We start from the raw sequence: 19,824 nt of genomic DNA on the forward strand, positions 1-19,824 counted from the left end.
ACAATAATATGATATAAATATAGACTATAATATTGTATAATACATATGATAATAACAATATATATATAAGAACATATAATATAATGTATGTATATATTGTATTGACAAATAACAACACCTGTTGGTTTTACAATTTTCGAGTCGCGTAATCTTCATCACAGAGCATAATGGCAACCGAGAAAATATCTGTGACGCAAGACAGATTTTCGTGTATAAAATCTTTTCTTGCTTTGTTTTCGAGAGACGTGTTAAATGGCACGTATGTAGAAAAGAAAGGGCAGGAAGAGGCCGTAAAACAGGACTATATAGCAATCGTTTTACTCTTTCATTGAAACGAAAAAGAAACGCTTATCATCGATTTTTGAGTTTTCATCGCTGAATTGCTTAGCAGACACGTGTCTCTAAGTATAGTATATACACGCAAATCGTGTCTTCTGAAAAAGTATCTCGACGCTTCTCATCTAGTTTCGCCGGGAATTTTATGCTACATTGATAACGTTTGAAGAGATTGGTGCAGAGGATATGGGAATTTAAATTCTAATTTAGAACTTATTTCTACTTTCTACTTATTTAAATCTTTCTTTCACGTTATGTAGTTTGCATAGATATTACTTTTCTGAAACGTTAAAATTGTTTAGTGTTTTATCAGGAACCATTTTTCCAGAAGTTCATATAGACGAGAAAGTGACCTAATTTTTCTCTAAAGGCTTGGAAGTAGAACAACATTTTTTAAAATAAAAATTACTGGATTTATGTAATCATTTTATTCTACAAAAGAGCCGTCGCAATATTGTCCTTCTTTCATACCAAATAAATTTTGTTTGGGAATTTCAATTTCCATAGTTGCAAACATACTCAAAGTGAAAATTGCTAACAGGATTGAAATGAAATGACGAGAATAAATATTATATTTCCATCTGCATAGAAGTGACATTAATTTTCCCAGCTGCGATATTAAGTTTGTTGAAAATGCGTACATATTTCTAGTAGCAATAACAAATTTTTAACTTGTCAAATTGACAGGTTATTCTAGCGTTAACGTATTAACGTGTAAGGTTTTAAGATACAAGTTACCGTATTCTTAGATTCTCGATGAAATGACTCGCAGCGTTCACGAGGTATTGAAACACATCTGGCAAAGTTTTACTGAAATCTAACTCAGACGTGCAGCCTTGACAAAGAGTATTAACGTGTTCTCAGATCCTTCGTGAAACTAGCTACGATATTCGCGAAGCGTCGAAACACTTTTACGGAAGAGTACGGATTACGAAAGTTTAACTCGAACCCAACTCAGACATGATGCATCGAGTGCGTTAGAATGCTGAAACAATTTTAACAAAGCCAACTATGTAATTCGCAATTTGTTAAAATTGTTTTTTCGATAGAGTAGAAATTAGGTCTGAGAGCTTCGAACGTATTTACAGTCAGAAAGTTTATCAATGTTCTTTGCCAATTCGTACGAAGAGAATTGAGGAAAGGATCGAACGAAACATAAAATCTATATTAATATAGAGAAGTAACGTTTTTATTAAAATAATATTTTACTTCTATATTAATTTTACATAAAAATTATTAAAGAAGAATTGAAAATAATTTATATCCAATATGATAAAACATCGTTGCATATATGTTAATTGCTTTTATTACTTCTAGTTTAGTGAATATGCAGATCTCGTGCATTGTAATATATAAATCCAATCGTACAGTCGTAATCATCTTTCAGACGCACCAAATTGCTAGAGCGTGAACTCAGGAATGATACGTCGAGCATTATTGGATTTTCAGCTGTGAGGAAATTAACAGTAATCCTGCAGCACCATTGAAATAATAATTTAAATGCGTATGATAAAATTCATTAAATTTAATACAGTCACGAAGTAACGTTTGACAACAAATTCGCCGTCTTTTATCGAAACTGGTAATGAAATGTCGTCCAATATCTATCAATCGTAATATTTTCTTTAAATTCATACATGAGGTTATTAGCAATATGAAGGTATCGAAGTAAACTTCTTAAACGTTTCTTTACGAGGTAAAAGTTTTTACGTCGGAGCACGTTTCTCTGCCTTTTTCCTTCATTTTTCCTCGAGGCTTGCAGTCGTTAAAAAATGAAGGGAGGAAATAAATTATTGGCGCAAGTGCGACACCCTCGGCTTCGTTTAATCGATTACGTGCTCCGTCGGAAAATTATTATATCACCGATTACGCCATTTGATTGTGCGAAAGGGGGAAAAACGACGTGAGAACATAGACATCGACGCGTGTGTAATAAGGCAATTGAAGATCACAGGAGAAAAATATCGCTTGTTAGGCTTCGCGTTTAATGTTTCGAATGTGCTGAATGAGCTTATAATGGATCATTTTGAATGCGTCATATCGAAACGAAGAACAAATTTTTTAAATTTGGCATCTCATTAGTGTCTATTTTCGTATAGTTTTATACAATTTAATCTTATCAATTTTCTACCTTTGTTTGTGCAATAATTATTTACAGCTTAATCGATGTAGCATTGTATACGTATCATTTTAAAGCTAAGAATTTTCCTATAAGTTCTTTTTCATATTACAATTCCCTTGACGTTTAAATCAGAAAATCAAAAGAATGTATTTACATATCTATCATATTTTTCTTTTTTTATCCTCCTATGAAAAACAAAAAATGTGACTTATCGTCTCTGTTTCCTCTGTGATCAAAATTTTCGTTTGCACAATTCGGTTTTCATAGAGCGAATATGAAAGAAAAGAATTTAAAGGAAGGAATTAGGTAACAGTAAATTGACATTGATTTAAATACCGCGGGTTACGCCAAGAGGTACAGAGAACTCGTCGTGGAACATTTATCGTGGTAGCTTCGAAACGTCGATTTCTAGCGAAATTGCGATAAAGAGTGAATAAAGCAGGTGAAATAGAATCGTGAAACGCTGTAAAATTGCGTGTGCCATTCGCTCGATCGAAATCGAACGGGCAATGTCGAGGTCTGCGGAGTTCGATGACGATTGAACGATTTCAAACGCTTAGGGCGATTCGGCGTTACGCACATAACCGTCGAGAAGGGTTGGCATCAATCTTCCTTGAAAACCCAGTTTTCGTTTATTTCAGACTTTACGAAGAAATTTGTAATATACAGAGAAATTTAATTAAAAGACAGTAAGAAGAAAATAGCGAAGATCAAAGTAAAATTTATCTTTGCTATATTGGTAGTTTATCTTTCGTATTAGATGCAATTGTAGAAATAGTAGATTCTCCAAATTTATTTTGTAGTCTGGATAACGAAATTCATCGAATAATTTCGAATCTTTTATATTTGAGAGGCACATTCTTTCCGCCGCTTTAAAACAATGCACGTTCTTAGCTTTTAATCTATCTGCGGAAAATTCTACTGTTTCTGACGTATAATTTCATTCGTATTTTGTTTATATTCATTTTTAACTTTTCTAAATACCTGTCGTAAACAGACGACGAAGCAAAAATATCCGTGAAGTATGTTTATTCTCATTTTTTGCATTTGGGAAGAACGACTTATGAAAATGTATCTGTACTTGAAAGATTGAGAATAATTTTCTTAACAATTTACGGTTAATTATGTTAAACAATACAGCTGAAATTGGCTAACAAGTTTATTCAAGTAGCATGCGAATTTCTTTTACGTATACTTCTAAATACAACATTACTGAATTAATTCGTTATCAGTGTTCAAATAAAAAATATCACGAATGGAAACATTTCTTTTCCATCCAATCAAACGTTTAGCCCGTGCAAAATACGAGAAACGGATATGTCGACACGGTACCGATCAGTCGTGTTCTGAAAAACGCGGAAAACGTTTTAATTGTAAAGGAAAACATTTTACATTGGCGCGAATGAAACGTGAAGTGACACACAGGCGCGTGAGGGACATCGGCTTTCGCAATGGAACGATTCCATTTGTCTACCTCTGGAACATGAATTCGTGGAGTTGCTCTGTTCCTTCATCACGCGCTAGTGACAGCTTGATATCTCACGTGAACTGAATGCTTATGTATACTGTCGCACGAGTTATTGATTTCGCATTTTTCGCTGTTTGATGCCTCGCTTTTCAAAGATTGATAGATAAAACGCATCACGGCTTGCCTTGTTTCCAATCGACGAAGAAGACCGAAACTGATACAGACGTATAGTATCGAGTTAAAGCTTTAGATTACTCGCTGAAAGAAAATGTTGTTTTATTGATTGGTGTGCATGTTGAATTTGATAGAACGATATTACTTGATACAATTTTTGTCCTATAGCTAATTCGCAATCATATTAAGGAAGAAAATTATGATATTATAAATAGTTATAATTGTTGTAACAGAACGACAACATTTTGAAAATTTGTTTTCAATTCCCTCTTCTCTCCTTTTTTCTTTTTTTTTCGTAATTTTACGATGCACTGTGCCATGAAATAAAATATTTCTTTTGTCATAAAATCTCGTATTATATGCATTTTAAAAGTTTCCCAATTTAAAAAAGTACAAACGGGAATAGGAATGGTGAAGTAACAAAAAAGCCAAAGAATTTGTAGATCATTCGTTTGAGTTAGCAAGAATGGACAGTTCTCCAGCTCTTACGTAGAGCGTAACCGGAAGTGCATCACGAAGTTAAGGAACTTTACATCAATTATCCCCTTCCCTATAACATAAGTTAGCGTCAGTTCGTGAAGTCATTAAACCTATACATTCCGCGCGGCTAAATCTCCCTTATCGCGTCCTTCTATTGCTCGACTAAATGAGATATTTCAATGTGGTCGAGCGTCAGACAAGTGAATTCCAGCTGCTTTTTCGCTTCTCTCCTCTCCTTAACTATTAGCCATAATGATGCGTATTTAAAAACTCGAATATTATAGGATTCAAAAGCTGTCGGTGAAATTTTTTCTTTCCAGTTTCAAAAGAATTTCTCATTTAATTAGTTAACAAAACCTACTTATTTTTAAGGCCCGTACTTTTGAATATATTTTTCACGATGTCTTCTTATTGAGTAAATCTATTAATTAATTTACGAGTTAATATCATGTTAATGTATGTATGTATGTAATTTTAATTAATAATATTAGTTAATATATATAACGAATGGTATTTTCGATACAGGTGATAGTGTGTTCGTCTAAAAGGATTAATGTACGCGTTGAAAAATATTTCTATTCTCTTCGAACTTGATCTTTTTATGCGAATAATCTATAAAGTAATAATTGTTGTTACGTATTGTGGACATGTTACGAAAGGAAGTTTAAATATTTTGATATTGCTATATGATGTTATATGATACTATGAAAATATCTTCACATCTTTTCCGTACAAGTATAAGTCCTTTTTAGTATTTATTTTAATATACTTTAAATATATATATATAATCGAATTATACGTACGAAGAAAATTTCAAGTTTTAAATACCTTCAGATATAACTTTGTTTGAGAAAGATTCTGAGTTCTTTAAATTGCATCTTCTGTTAATATCGTTTTTTTAAGAGAAATCTAAAAGCAGGAGGAAATAGTGAAGGAGATATACGTTTCGTGATTTATATTTTATCACGAAGAAGGGTCTGTTTAAACTTGACGTAGAAATAATTGAAGGTAGAGATGAATATTGGAAAAATGGTAATCGTGGTCTGTCCGCTGTCCCGACGTATTACATACTTTTTCTCTCATTCTAATTCCACGCAGAGTAGTTTTCGTCTCTCCAGTTTTAATCTTTCGTCTCACGTTCTCCTCGAAATTCCGATCGGAAGATTGAATCAGCTAACATGCCACTCCGTTTTTCCAACCTCCGTTCTTAATTCCCTGGACTTTCTCCTTTTGTCTGTCGCTGAACGGATAATACACGTCGCGTCATTATTTCATTCACGAAAGTGGAATTTATATTTCGCGAAATTACAGCTCTACTTTTGGTTATAAATTGTCACTTCTCCCCTTTCGCGAGAGAACGAGCCGTTCGAAATGTACAAAAATTTCTCGAAATTCGCGGACTGCGTGTTTTCGCTCGCAAATATCCGACGTGACATTTTGATTATATGGAAAACATGCATATTCGTGAGATTAATAGCTGTAACGACGAACGAAAACGTGTCCATGTATTTATAATCATTATCGTGTTTTTTTAAGTCATCAAGTTTTGGGATTTTAAATCTAACATAACTACTGTATAAAAATCTTAAATTATTTGAACTGAAAGGTTAGATCAATAGATTATGCAACGAAAGCAAAGAAACTTTTATTCGAATAAAGTAGTCTCAATAGAAATAGTGGAAATAAGGAAAATTAAAGCGAGTAACGAAAGAATGAAACATTTTTCTTTCGAAAAATGGTCTAAGAATTTTGCACAGATTTGCGTACTTCGGGAATGAATCATTCTTCATTCATCAGCACAACTAATAATATATAATTATTGCATTCAAGTATAATATATATGTATAATCGTGCAATTAGCTACTCTACAATTTATCTTTCAATTTATGAAAATACATAATTTATAAAATAAGGGTACGAAAGAGTACACTATGTATTCTTATTAAAAAGAAAATTAATCTCAATTTAGATATTACAAGAATGTTAGCTCACATAAAATGGTCTAATCAAAGATTCACGAAATTTGTAACAATGAAATCAGAAAAATGCATTGGAAGACGCACCGGGGGGACGGTACTCGCGTGGAAATCGTCTTAGGGTCACTAAACGTGACCATGATAGCTTGTTCCGGAGAAGCTGTCTCCCATTATCGCGAATTCCTAACAGACAACGTGGGGGAAATGTTTACTCGTGTTGGTAGAAGGCCGATCGATCGGAGCACGGCAAGGACCCGCTTTGAGAACCGCTGGCACAGGATTCACCTGCGATCGACGACCCCGTGTCCTGACCCTATCAATGATTCCACGTAGCCCGCAATATTACCGTGAAATCGTGGCCTTTACACAGCGACGTACCTCGAGCTTTGAACTTTGGGGAAACCCGCAACAATTATCGCTAAATTTACGAAAACATCCGTCCTTCTCTCCGAAAGCAATTTTACAAGAACTCGAAATTCCTATCGATAGGAATTTCACAATATTCTATGCACTTAGTTTGCAACTTCGAAGTTTCTACGTTTATTTCCATTAATCAGATTATCTGGATCAAGATCGATTGATATCACAATAGCAACGCGAATGTATTTATTTTACTGGGGTTGGAATATTCTTTTAAGTCTGAGATTTTCAGATTCTTCCAACTCTTTCTTCGCATGAAAGGCAAGGGTGGCTAGATGACGTAACATTGTTCCCCGGTTTCATTCTCACTGATAGTGGCTCCTTCAACCAAGATTTGTTTCTAACTTAGTGCGACTAAAGATATTTTCATCGTTATCTCTGTATTATTTATTTAAAGCTATACGAAATGCTTGTATCCTATTCTTTCTTGTAATTTGATTATTTCAGATAGGATATCAATTAATGTGACTTCTCGTTAAAATGCAAACTCTTGATTACTTTAATAAAATAACGGAACATTCAGAATGAACCACTTAAAAAATAATATTTCTCGCGCTTCTATTAACGGATAGAAAAAGACGTATAATTTTGATTTCTTCTAAAAGATAAATATTAATAATTTGATGAATTTTTCTCATGCTTCATTACGAATGTGTCAATAGGTAAAATAGCCAAGTAATTTGAATAATCAGAACAAATTTCTACATCGGAGAATACATTTCCTATCTGCGTCTATTTGCAGATGCGTGTACTCATTCAATTGCAGGCTTGCATTGCTGGAGTTTCTTAAACGGTGCTGTTATTGTTGCGTTTGAAAGGGGCAACTCCTTCCTTCGGCTGTGTAGCGACATATTCATTAATATTCCAGTTGTAGGATAAGCCAGACAGAGTCAACTCTCGACGGTTGCCCGAGAAGAATGAGCGCTCTTGACAAAAGTGTACAAGCGAATTACGAGACAGAGAAAAGGGGGAACGAGGGGGAGGATGAGAGACACTCTTTCCTGCTCTGGCTGGCTGCACGAAGATTCTTTTGTGTGTTTCGCGTTATGTGTGTACTTTGTAGTTTCTGCGAGAGGTGCTAATAGGTTGTGACAGATAATTAAGCGACAGTGAGCTCAGAAGTTCTGATTGTTCTTGAGTGTCTGCTGGAATCCTGGCGCGATATTAACCATGATAAAGATGATATTACGCGATATAATGGGCAACGGAGAATATTAGATGCGTTTGTCTTCGGCGAATATTAAACGCGAATAAAATAGTACAAAATAGTAGAAAGTAATGTTAAAATTAAATGATGATGTTGCCAGGTGAAATTTTTACGACTTAACCAGCAACGCTATTCAACGGACGATGGAATGACAGAGATTTTTTGATACGGATCGTAAGGTCAAAACTCGTAAAAAATATGTTTAAAAAATCTCTACTGACAATTCCTGCGAAAAACGATCAGCGAACTCCAGATGAAAATTGTCCTGACTATTAAAATATTTTCAAGTGAATAACTCTCCTTGGCCATGATTTAATTAAATACTTTAATACTCGTTTTACTAGATTTTTATTAAACTACGTTTTATAAAATCCGCAGTTCACATATGTGACACGTCGTGCGTGCACGCATATGCGTGCGCTAAATACAAAAATTCATTGAATATTTTGTTGAACGACGAATACGTGAGTTGGTCGTGAAATAGAATATAAATTCAACGCATCTGTTTAATTTAATTTAATGGGAAAGTAAGTAGGTCCAGATATTTGCTAATTAGTAGAATTTGCATATTAAAGTTCGTTTTACTTTATATATAGTAATTTCCACAAATTACCAAATTCGTTGCATATATACTCGATACATTTATCGAAGTAAATGAAAAAGACAGGTCGTTTAATTCTTCGCTTCTTTTTATCTAATCCTATATTATTCTGTCCTAATCATCTCATTTCTATAAATCATAAATATATCATTGTTGATTATGAAATCAAAAAAGATAGGCAGCTGCTCAACTGTTGGTCCACTATTTTAAATAACAAATTTTGAAAGAAAGCGAACCCATCTGATTCTCGGAAATTTTCCTCTTCCTCCTGTTGTTTGTCATCCTGCCGATAGTAGAAAGCGCCGAAATAAAATCTCGCGGTCTGAAGTAGGTACTTTCGAAGAGGAGTTCTTTGTTGTCTCCCATATCGCCGGTGGTGGCTGTGTTTTCAGTAAACCGTGCAACGAGATTGCTCTCGGAGGCATCCGCGGTAGTTTCTCCTCGGAACACCGCGGTCGAGTGTTTCAAATTGCGGATCTCAAGTCTTCGTTGGTCTTTTAACACTTTGACTCACGCCGCTTTGTTAGCCAGTGTAACCGAATAGTAGCGGACGAAACGGCCGGTCAAAGACTATTTAACCACCGCTATACGCTATGTACGAATGTATTCGTGCGTGTGCACGAGCTTAATGGCACGTAGTGGTCGTGCACTGTTTTCATTATCGCAAAGAGGATTTTTCAAATTTACATCCCGGATATATGGTAACGAACGAGTAGGCTCGCGAATTTAACGTATTTCACGGACGTTTGTTCCGTTGTACAGTGGACATGACAATTCTCGAAAATTTCATGAAAAGCTTCGGTTATCGTGGCATCGTTGCATAGCCATAGTACTTTGTTGGTGACTTTCTCCCGTTGGACGCATGACAGCCGTGTAATTAAAGGAATTCGAAGCGAACCACACGCTGTGCTTTGCCTTGCGAAAATTATTAGTGTACCGCTGCGCGTTTTCTTTCAGTCGCTGCTCGTTTTATTTCGTATTTCTGGGTTTTATTTGTTATTGGGTAGTTCTGTTGTTGAAAGAATTGGACTAGCAGGCAATTAGTAGTGAATAGTTGTTCGCCTTAGAGTAATTTTAGATGTGATCATTAAATTTTCTTCTAAATTATTGTTCGTTTTATGAGAAATTTGATTATATTAAAACGAAGCGCTCTCTTTATTTCATAATTGACGCAGTTGAAAATGTAATTAAATTTACGCGGGATAATCGATAAAACGTCTCGAGCTTCATACGAAGCTTTTTGTAAAACAAATGCAGGTTATAATAATTTTATGTTTATCGTTACCAGTTTCATGGAAGCACAAGAGAATAAGCAAGGCTATGTGCTGTTTGAAAAATTACTTAAATTTATTTGATTTAAGTTGCATTTCTGCTGTTTATACGTATATTCTAATAAAGTTGGATATTTCTGCGACAACCGCGAACTACATCTTGCTTTTGAAATTTCACGTTCTAGCAGTTTCATCTCTAGGTTAATTTTGTATTTATAAGACTTCTTTATAGCTTCATGAGAATTTTTTAGTGAATTATTAATAGTTCACATCATAGTGTAAACGTGAAACGAAACCGTAAATGGCTTTCCACTATGTATTAAATATTATATTACTCATTCATATTACAACAATTAAATAATAATAAATAAAAATTCTAACGAATAATAAGCAACAGAAAGGCAACAGAATAGACAATATATAAGTTCTATAATAAAAATACATATATCGTATATATACCGACGTAATTCTTTTTTGCAAAAGATTAGTTTTAATTATTTAGATACATACACACACTCAAATGTTATATATACCATATAATGCATATAAATTTTTAATTAAACACGTATTCGTATATTTTAAATATATATTAGTATATACAGGTCCAATAACATGTACAGGCGAGCACGAGGTGATTCCTTATGAAAAAAAAGGAACAAAACATGCAATAAAATTCTTTTATTTAAGGCTTAGTATACTTGATCAATTTTCAAATTCGATTTTTTCCAGAACTAAATCTTAAATGAAAAAATTGTATTCCACATGTTGTTCTTATTTGTCCGCTCTCTGTATAAGGATATAAAAATACTATAATACGCTATATCGAAATTGTACTATGATATAATATAAGACCATATTCATGCGATGTTATACTTGCATCCTTTTAGCCAACTGAAGCTGATATGTTTAGTAGCGAGAGTTCGGATTCTGATCAAAGGGGAAGTGGAAATGTTCGCCAAAGTTCGCGAGGAAATCGTTTTCAATTTTTGATAGTTTCGCAGTTCCTAAATCAGCGAACCAACGTTCGTTCTTTTCGAGTTTCCTGGTTTTTCAATGAAAAACGAGAAAATTCGTTTCGTCTACGAAAAAGGTAACGAGATCTTGACAGGCATTCTGCATGATTGAATCTTGTACGAGCGTACTCGGTAGAAGAAGCAGAGAGACACTATATCCGCCAGTGATATTTAAGGGTTGCACACCCTTTAATACGCCAACAATTTTCTCGCTCCTTGGTACATTATATCAAAAGACGAGATGCTTGACGTGATCGTTCGGAGCATATACTGGCATATATTTTAACAAATAGTTATTTATAGAAATAGTATAGTAGTACAGTATAGTAGTGTATTTTAATAAATATTTTAAATACTTTTTGAGCAAAACTTTCAAATAGGATTATTAGTCTTTAATATTAAAATGTAGATAGATTTTGTTTGTTAAATTTTTAATGAAAAGACTATGGTTAATTCTAAATTATGAACATTACGTTATTTCGTGAACAGCATTGTGTATATTGACTAAGGACCAATATAAATTTTTCTGACCAATATGTTTTATAATTACATAGAAATTTAAATTTATAAAAATATTACATCAAGGAGTTTATTTATCCTAAACTCAATAACTGAAATTATATATTCCTCTCACGTACAAATATTTTTTATCTTCTATGTATTAAGATTTTTACAATACGCCATTTAGAAAACAATTCAATGAGGCCACATTCTACAAATTCCCAACACGCAGATTCAACTACGCATATGGAAGACGTGAAAAAACGCGAGCGAATTCGTCCGTGTAACGCGTCCGTAAAGCTTTAACATTGACTTGAGCCGCGCGAATCTTGTTCAAATTGCCCGCCCTTTCATGGCTCCGCCAAGTCAGAGTGCGATACAATACGGAACTAATTGCACCGGCAACACGATTTCCATTCGCCGCGAGTTCTATCCCCGCAGTTCGTGTAAACGTCAGGCTTTTTTTCTGTTTAGATTGCAAATATTTCTCTTCATTTTCAATGTCTAGACGAAACACTCAACGTGAAACGTTATTATCGAGACTATTATTATTCGAACGAAAATCGTGTATACATCGCGAACTTGTAAAGTTTTGTTATTGACATGACCAACTTTGTTACAAGCAGCTGAAATTCACTATAAACTGAAAGTTTAATACTTCTCGCGAAGTTGTGACATGAAAAGTGTGCAAGGTTTCAAGTTCTTTAGTGTCAGTGATGTTGATAATAATGTCTCGTTAATGGTTACAACGATGGGAGCAATGAAAAGTACGCATACCACCGTAAACATACACAGTAAGATGTCGCTTCGGAATTGTTTGTATTTTTGCTATTATTAATTTGATATCTACACATTATTATAAAAATTGATGTATAGGTTATCCTGTTATAGATCCTTATGTTTTTCTTTCATATTGCTTTAGGATGCTTCTAACCTCTTTGAATATGTTTACAAGAGAAGGGAAGATGCAAAGTTCAGAGCAGAAATCGTGTGAATGCTAAACAGGTATGATTCAGAAACAAGGTCAAACGTATGTAAGTGTTGAGCAGGCAGGGAATGTTAACGCAACCGTATCAGTGGTTTCACAGACAGCGAAATTTAAACGAGTTTCACGAATCTGGATGAACGAAGGTTTGAAATTCTGCTGGATTAAATAACAGAATATTTTATATCAATTATTAGTATCCATAATTAATCAACTTATCTATACATTTTAATTAAACGTATTAACGAGTATATCATTTCAGAGATGAAAGACGAACAAGTATTACGATTTACGTAGTAAAGTATCCTGCATTTAATTCAGCAGAATCTCTCAGAGTTTGTAATTTTTATAACCGTAATATCTTCAAAGTAGGAGTTACTTCAAGCGTATGGTCACTCTTTTATCCGTTTTAACCGATTTAAATTCGTGACTCCCAGCGAGATTCTTTGTGATCATTGGACGAACTTCAGAATAGCTTAACGCTTTAACACAGTCTGCACACCGTGTCCACCTCTTTTCGTTCTCTTTCTCTTTCTCGACGATCGAAATACGCGAGTACAGAAACGTGCGCCCCACGTTTGTACGTAGATTACCTACCGATAGGAAACGAGCTTCAGATCCTCCGCTCAATCCAATATGTCCACGCGATAGATTCTCGTTCGTTGGACGAAAGCGATCGCATTCCACAGTGAAATATACAGCCAACTAATCACAAAGCTTTCGTGTTTACTGCTGTTTCTCGAATCCAGCTATCCGATTTGTCGCGAATCGATAAATCTTTTATCACAGCGAGCCATCGCGTTGCGTCACTTTATTCAGTTCGCGAATACCCGATAATTTTTCGTATCGATTATTTAATCCTTTATACTTCGCTGACGCAGCTAGAGCGACATTGACAATGTAAAGATTGTTCATTATATCCTTCTTGCCGCTAAAAATATAAAAAGGGAAAAGGTTATGGTATAAATAAACTTACAACCATTTATAGTAGCGCATAAAAGACAATTTAAAGTTGATACCTATGTGTATCGCTATTAGTATTTTTCATAACGTTGGATACGATTCTCGAATATTTTGCCTGTATTATATCCGCGTAAATATTCTGCAGTATCGTATTTGTTCATTTTCGTTTTCACTTATAATTTTCACTTATTATTTAATCGTAAAATTACAGCATTGTTTCTACGTTCTTTCGTTTGTCACTGTGTAGCCTTCTTGTTTTTGAAATAAACTCCTTGGTTTCAAAAATACATTGATAACGTGAAAATTATGTGTGGTACTGTCTTTATCGATAAAGATATAAAAGAAAGGAAAGAAAGCTACTACAAATAGTTTCGCATGCATTTATAACGTTTTCATTTCGAAATGGAATTTTCCAAAAGAATCCTTTGGTATCGAAAAGTTTTACCATAAAAATGTGCTGGAGCTGCCCTGTCCGATCTAGTCGTAAAAAGCTCCAAAGTGCAAAGGGTTAATTAGTTTCCACGAGAAACTCGGCGAAGTGAAAATTAATTTAAAAAATCGAGCGGCATATATCGCAGCTAAAACTAAAGCGAGAATAGAACGGTTGCTAAGTTGAGAAAATAATTGAGAATAAGGAAGTTTTGCAGAAAATTGAAAGAATAAAGAATAAAACGATTCATCGTGAACGTGATCAAAGGTAATTAAAAGGGGATAATCAGCGAATGGATTGTTAGAGAAAACGAGCGCCTACTATCGACTCGTTCGTCGCTAGATTGCTCTTTTGATGTTCTCCAGTTTAATGGTTGAAGGGTGTATAGTGTATAGCCCTTGAGTTAAGATTTCCTTTAATCGATGTCCCCTGAATTCACAAATCTGTCTCCTTTTTTAAGCCATTGTGTTGCCAATTCTCATTCTGCAATCATTGGTAGCACGATGATGCTTCACATGATTTTTCGCTCGCGAGTGTATCGTTTATTGCACCCGAAGTGTTCGATGAAATCTTGTCGAATATCTATGAATGGTTTATTCTGGACGAGGAACATGATATTTATCCCGAAATTTTGTTACTTGTCTTAGTAATAAATAATGTATTTTCGTATGTATTCTATTGTATACGGTTTCCATACACGGAATTGTATGATCAAAAAAAGGTTTTGCGCAGAATTGTGTTTGAAACAAATTCACGTTCGTGCACATGGATTCAATATCTGTAAAAAACAGGTATTTTTGCAGAGATTGGGGTGAAGTGTAGAATACGGTATAAAACTTCGGCTACCTTAATAATTTTGTAAATAATACAATTTTAACAAATTTAAAAATGGTTTAAAATGGTTAAAAATTTTTAAAAATGGACTATTCAATTTTTCGTACTATCTGTAAATATCATTTTCATTTTCTTAAATGTTAATTTATCTTTCCCATAATAAAAATAGAGAATAACAATATAATATTCGATCAAGTTAAAAGATATTTAATTAGAGTCAAGGAATATTATAGTGAAAAAGAAATCTAATCTAACATGTTTCTGGGACATATAATTTGATTTCTGTATGAGAAAAACTATGCTGTTAAATATTTTGAAAACTGTATGTATAAAATGGATATGCTGCACTATATGGTCCCTATCGAACCGTATAATATTTATTTGAACGAACTTTTGCTAAAATCACCATTTACGAAGTTATCGGAATTCCTGTTATGTGTTCCATCCTGTATGTAGTTTCAGTATGTCGAGAATAACACCTAGCTTACAGAGGATGAGCATAAGCTGGAGTGAATTTTTATCTTTAGCACGAACTATTCTATCTTGCTATTAGGTATAGCTAACAAAAATAGTTGTCTTTTTTTTTAATTTTATTAGAATTTAATTCAATCCTTGATTATTGTTGAATCGTGTAAGTAGAAGGATTGGTTAATTTTTATTTATATTCTATGTTTTACGTGATAAATTATGAAGCAGAAACTAAATTAAAATTAAGTAGTCGAACTGAAACCTAATTAAAACTATTCTATCAAAGATGGTTCAGTATCTACTGCTCATCCGATAGATTTTACAATTTTTCAGGCGAATGCATTTATTTGGATGCCATTATGGTTATGTATGGGCGTTTTAGTTCATTTCCATGAGTTTTGTTAAATATTATTCTCAAATACAATTTAATGATATTAACGTTTCTGACTTATACATGGATTTATAGAATGACACGTATTAATGCATGGTTTATTGTTCGAATGATAAATATGGAAATTTATTACATTTTCGACTGGGATAGAACGTGTTGTGTATTTCGTCGTAGATAAATGTTATAGAAAATCAATGATCTTTCACATAGTACGATTGCTAGAAGAATACCACTCGTGGTAAACAATGTACACGATACGATGATTTGTTTACGAATTTTAGATACAGAGTATAAATTAGCATTTACGCTGTACGTCAATATTGTATCCTCCTTGATATTTTATAATAATATTTGTTTCCCATTAAAATCATGTTATTTCATTTTATAAAAGCTCAGCAGAACGACGAACCAGAAATGACATATATGATGAAAATCTGGATATATTTTTCAAATTTTAAGAAAATGCTTGGCTTTTTCGATTATTTGATATCCACATTTCTCTCTCCGCAAATCGAGATATAGCGCATACTTCAAACATTGTAGTACGTGGTAATACAATAATTGCCTCGACATACAATCGGAACCTTTATTGTCTTCAAAATAGTTTAATCTGTGACACTCGTGAAATTTATCGGTTTGTCCTGATTCGTTCGTTCTTTGTATAAATTCAGTGTTATTCTTCATGGATTATAATTTCGAATATAGCACCGATCGAGAAAGTTAAAAGCATAATATCAATCGGACACACATTTTCCTTTTTGCAAAAATGCCTGATATATAAATATATCTCAAAGTAATTTAAATCGTATTGAAGTATAACCAGGACGCTTTATATCAATTTATTTCCACAGAATATTTTTCACGAACTTCGATTTTTATTCTGATTAATCCATTCTCGATTCTGAACTTTTATACTAACGACTAATATTTTTGAAACATCATAATTTTAGTCTGCGTATGTTGTCACATTTTTCCTGTATGTTCTTTGTCTGTAACTTATCGATCCGTTCGATCTTCGATGTCAGAGTGCCCTCAAATCGCTATAGTGGTATGGAGTCGGTGAATCCTTTTGCGTTTAAAACTATACTTATATACATTCCTAGGATTCATTGAGGAACGTGTTTCACTTGAAACCGAAGCTAAACCCCAAACAGCCACTCGATCTCTTCCACGCTATTCCAAACACTTGTCTTTCACACCCAACGCATGAGAAGTTCATTCACGCCCACACGCCACGATTCGAGAAGCTCGTTCACATCTACATCGCATTGCTGCCATTGCAACTTGACTGAAATTTGTTCGGCTATATTGAACGAGGCCAATCGAAACTTTCCTCGTTCTGCTAAAACAAATGTCACAGATCAATTGCACGTGGCGTTTCAAAGGCTTTGTATAGGAATGCCGATTCGTTACGTTTGTCGATCTTTGAAAGTTGTACCGAAGGAAATATGCAAGTAGAATATTGATTATACGGATTAGTCACGATGCGTGTTGTTTATCAATGCATCATGCATAGATTGGACATAAGACGCAAAAATAAATCAAAGTGTAGATCTCTTTATGATATTTAGATAAGACAATTTTCTACCTAGGTTTCATCTTTTTAATTATATTCGTAAAAATGTGAATGAATATGTGAATATATATATATATGACAAGCACTCATTTATTTTAACCATTTTGTAAATATTGATAGTAAACGGGAGTAACAATTTTTTAATAAAAATCTGAAAGTTTCTTTCAGTTACTATTCTTGTTTTTCAACTTTTTATACACGGGACTATTGCCAAATTTTTTATTAATCGATGCTTCGATAATCGACCGTTCCATTACTCGGTCCTCTAACAATTAAACATTCTACTGCATTGAAACGATCGTGCGTTATGTTCTATAAATTTTATATAAAATATTTATTTACTATATCTACTCTTCGATATTTGTATGGCTTTACCAATGATATATCAGATTTCTTCAATCATACCGTACTGCAGTAATTGAAAAAAATAAATTACTCGTTACGTTTCAGGAAACTGCTGTAGCAATACCGATCCTATTCAGGATCCTGACTCTATTCTTGTATGTAGAAGTTTCATCGACGCATGAAATTTCTTACATTGCATTGCACACGAATAATTTACTGGGTCTATTGGGTTGGCAACTAAGTGATTGCGGATTTTGTCAATACCACCTAATGACAAAATCCGCAATCACTTAGTTGCCTACCCAATATCAGAGAAAATGTCAAAAATTATCTTTCATAAAATTAACGATTCTGGTTTGTTATATATCTCAGTGTTTATGAGATTTAATCGATTTCACGATCGCAACAGTGAATCAGAATTTCAAATGGCGAGGTTGCAAGCGTATTACCATAACAGGTACAGCATTTCGAAGTGGTTATAATGATGGTCTGTGAGATCCAATATTACAGTGTAGCAACTAGGTCGCAATGGCTAGTACCAGTATATTCTATGACTAAACGTCGGGGAAAGGCGGAAACGAAACGTCGGAAATTCACCATCGGATCGTTTCCTTCCCACGAGTAGATGCGACGTAATCCAATTCGGAGATGGTGAATCGTTTAAGCAACTCATCTCTTCTGCGAAGATTGATTCTCTTGATATATACGAACTGTCTTAGACGATATTTTAATAATTGTTTTTCAGCGAGAGATGTAAAAAGTAAATGGAAATACGAAGTAGCTCTTTGAACTGAGAAATTCGAATGTTTTGCGCTGTGAAACTGTATAACACAATTTGACTTACATGGATGACGTTTAAATTTCTTCAGAAACGAAGAAGAGAACGAAGGGATAACGAATATAACATAAACTTTTTTTCTCATTTCGATTGGTCTTGTGCATGTTCAAAATTTCAGTAGATATTAAACTTTGGACGCTGTATACATTGACTTCTATCACTGATATTAAAGAACACTTATTAAGAAGATTTATTTGAAGTCTCATTTTGAAATTATTATTACTGAATTAATATTTGTGACTCGTCTAACTTATCTATTATGCTATATGCTATATGTATATTTAATCTGTTATTAATCGGGATAAAATTGGTTTCTTTGCGATTGAAATCCAATGAAATTTCGTGAACGAGAAATAATGGAAGGTGAAATATAAGAATTGTTCAAATGGCTCAACGGTATTACGATTACTCGATACCGCTTAATTAAAAGCCATTTTTTAACCTGATTTCATTCTTGATTAAACACATATTTCATCGAACGTCTTCGTTAAAATCTGTTCCGTTGAAATGAAAAAATTGTATAAAATGAATGGCTTTTAAAAATTGCACGTAATTAATTCCAATAATTTGACTGAAGTCTTTTTTACGATATTCAATATTTTTGGTATAAAAGGATTACAATATATGAAATAGGATATATATCTATATTTTTATCTTAATTTTTATTCTTATTCTGTCGTTTTCGTTTGATAAGAAAAATCATAGGTAAATTGCGTCTAATGATTATTTTTACAAATAGAAAATATAATTTATTATTAAATAAAGGAACACTTTTTTTCGAACATTTTATGGCAATATCAAAAAGAAAAAATATGCTTATCCTAGTCTGAAAGTATCATTCGCAATTTTAATTTAATCTTAATTGATCTTAATTGAATTTGATGTTATCTATCACCTAAAAGTCACAGTATTGAGCTTCCATCTTCTTTCCGTAATTTTAAGTTTTCATTATTAAATTATCTTGTTACTTAAAAGGCAATCTTTTCATGATATAAAAGGTCTTCCTTTAATTCCCATCGTTCGGATTCTTAATTCGACATTTGCTTTTATTTTTTTCGTAGGTATCGAGGAAAGCTCTTCTCTGCGTTTAAAGAGTCGGTCAAGTTGGTTTCACTGTCGATAAAACTGTAGAGCTTGCGCAAGCTCAATGATGTTTTTTGCTGTTTTATCGACCGGTGTTCTGTCTTATCCACTCATGGACAGTCAAAGGCTCGTATCTTTATCGACTGTAAAGAAACATTAACAGTAAAGGAAACGTTAACATAGACAATAAACCAGAGATAAAATAAACTAGACGAGGAATCATAGGGCATAGACCTGACACAGAATGCATCTTTGTTTATTACAATGCATTTTCTGTCACGTACATTCTGCAGCTCGTGTCTGTGGTTTGTCGATTTAAAATAAAACGTTATAACACTGCTA

The 19,824-nt window shown here is 33.6% G+C and overlaps 1 protein-coding gene across 1 annotated transcript in view; it reads left to right on the forward strand.

Annotated features, from left to right (window-relative positions):
* The window catches only part of hwt (SH2 domain-containing adapter heavyweight), a 244,732-nt gene that overhangs the window by 46,519 nt on the left and 178,389 nt on the right, over positions 1-19,824 (forward strand). The window lies entirely within an intron of this gene.

Source organism: Bombus vancouverensis, chromosome 2, assembly GCF_051014615.1.
Source record: "Bombus vancouverensis nearcticus chromosome 2, iyBomVanc1_principal, whole genome shotgun sequence".
Lineage (NCBI taxonomy): Eukaryota > Metazoa > Arthropoda > Insecta > Hymenoptera > Apidae > Bombus > Bombus vancouverensis.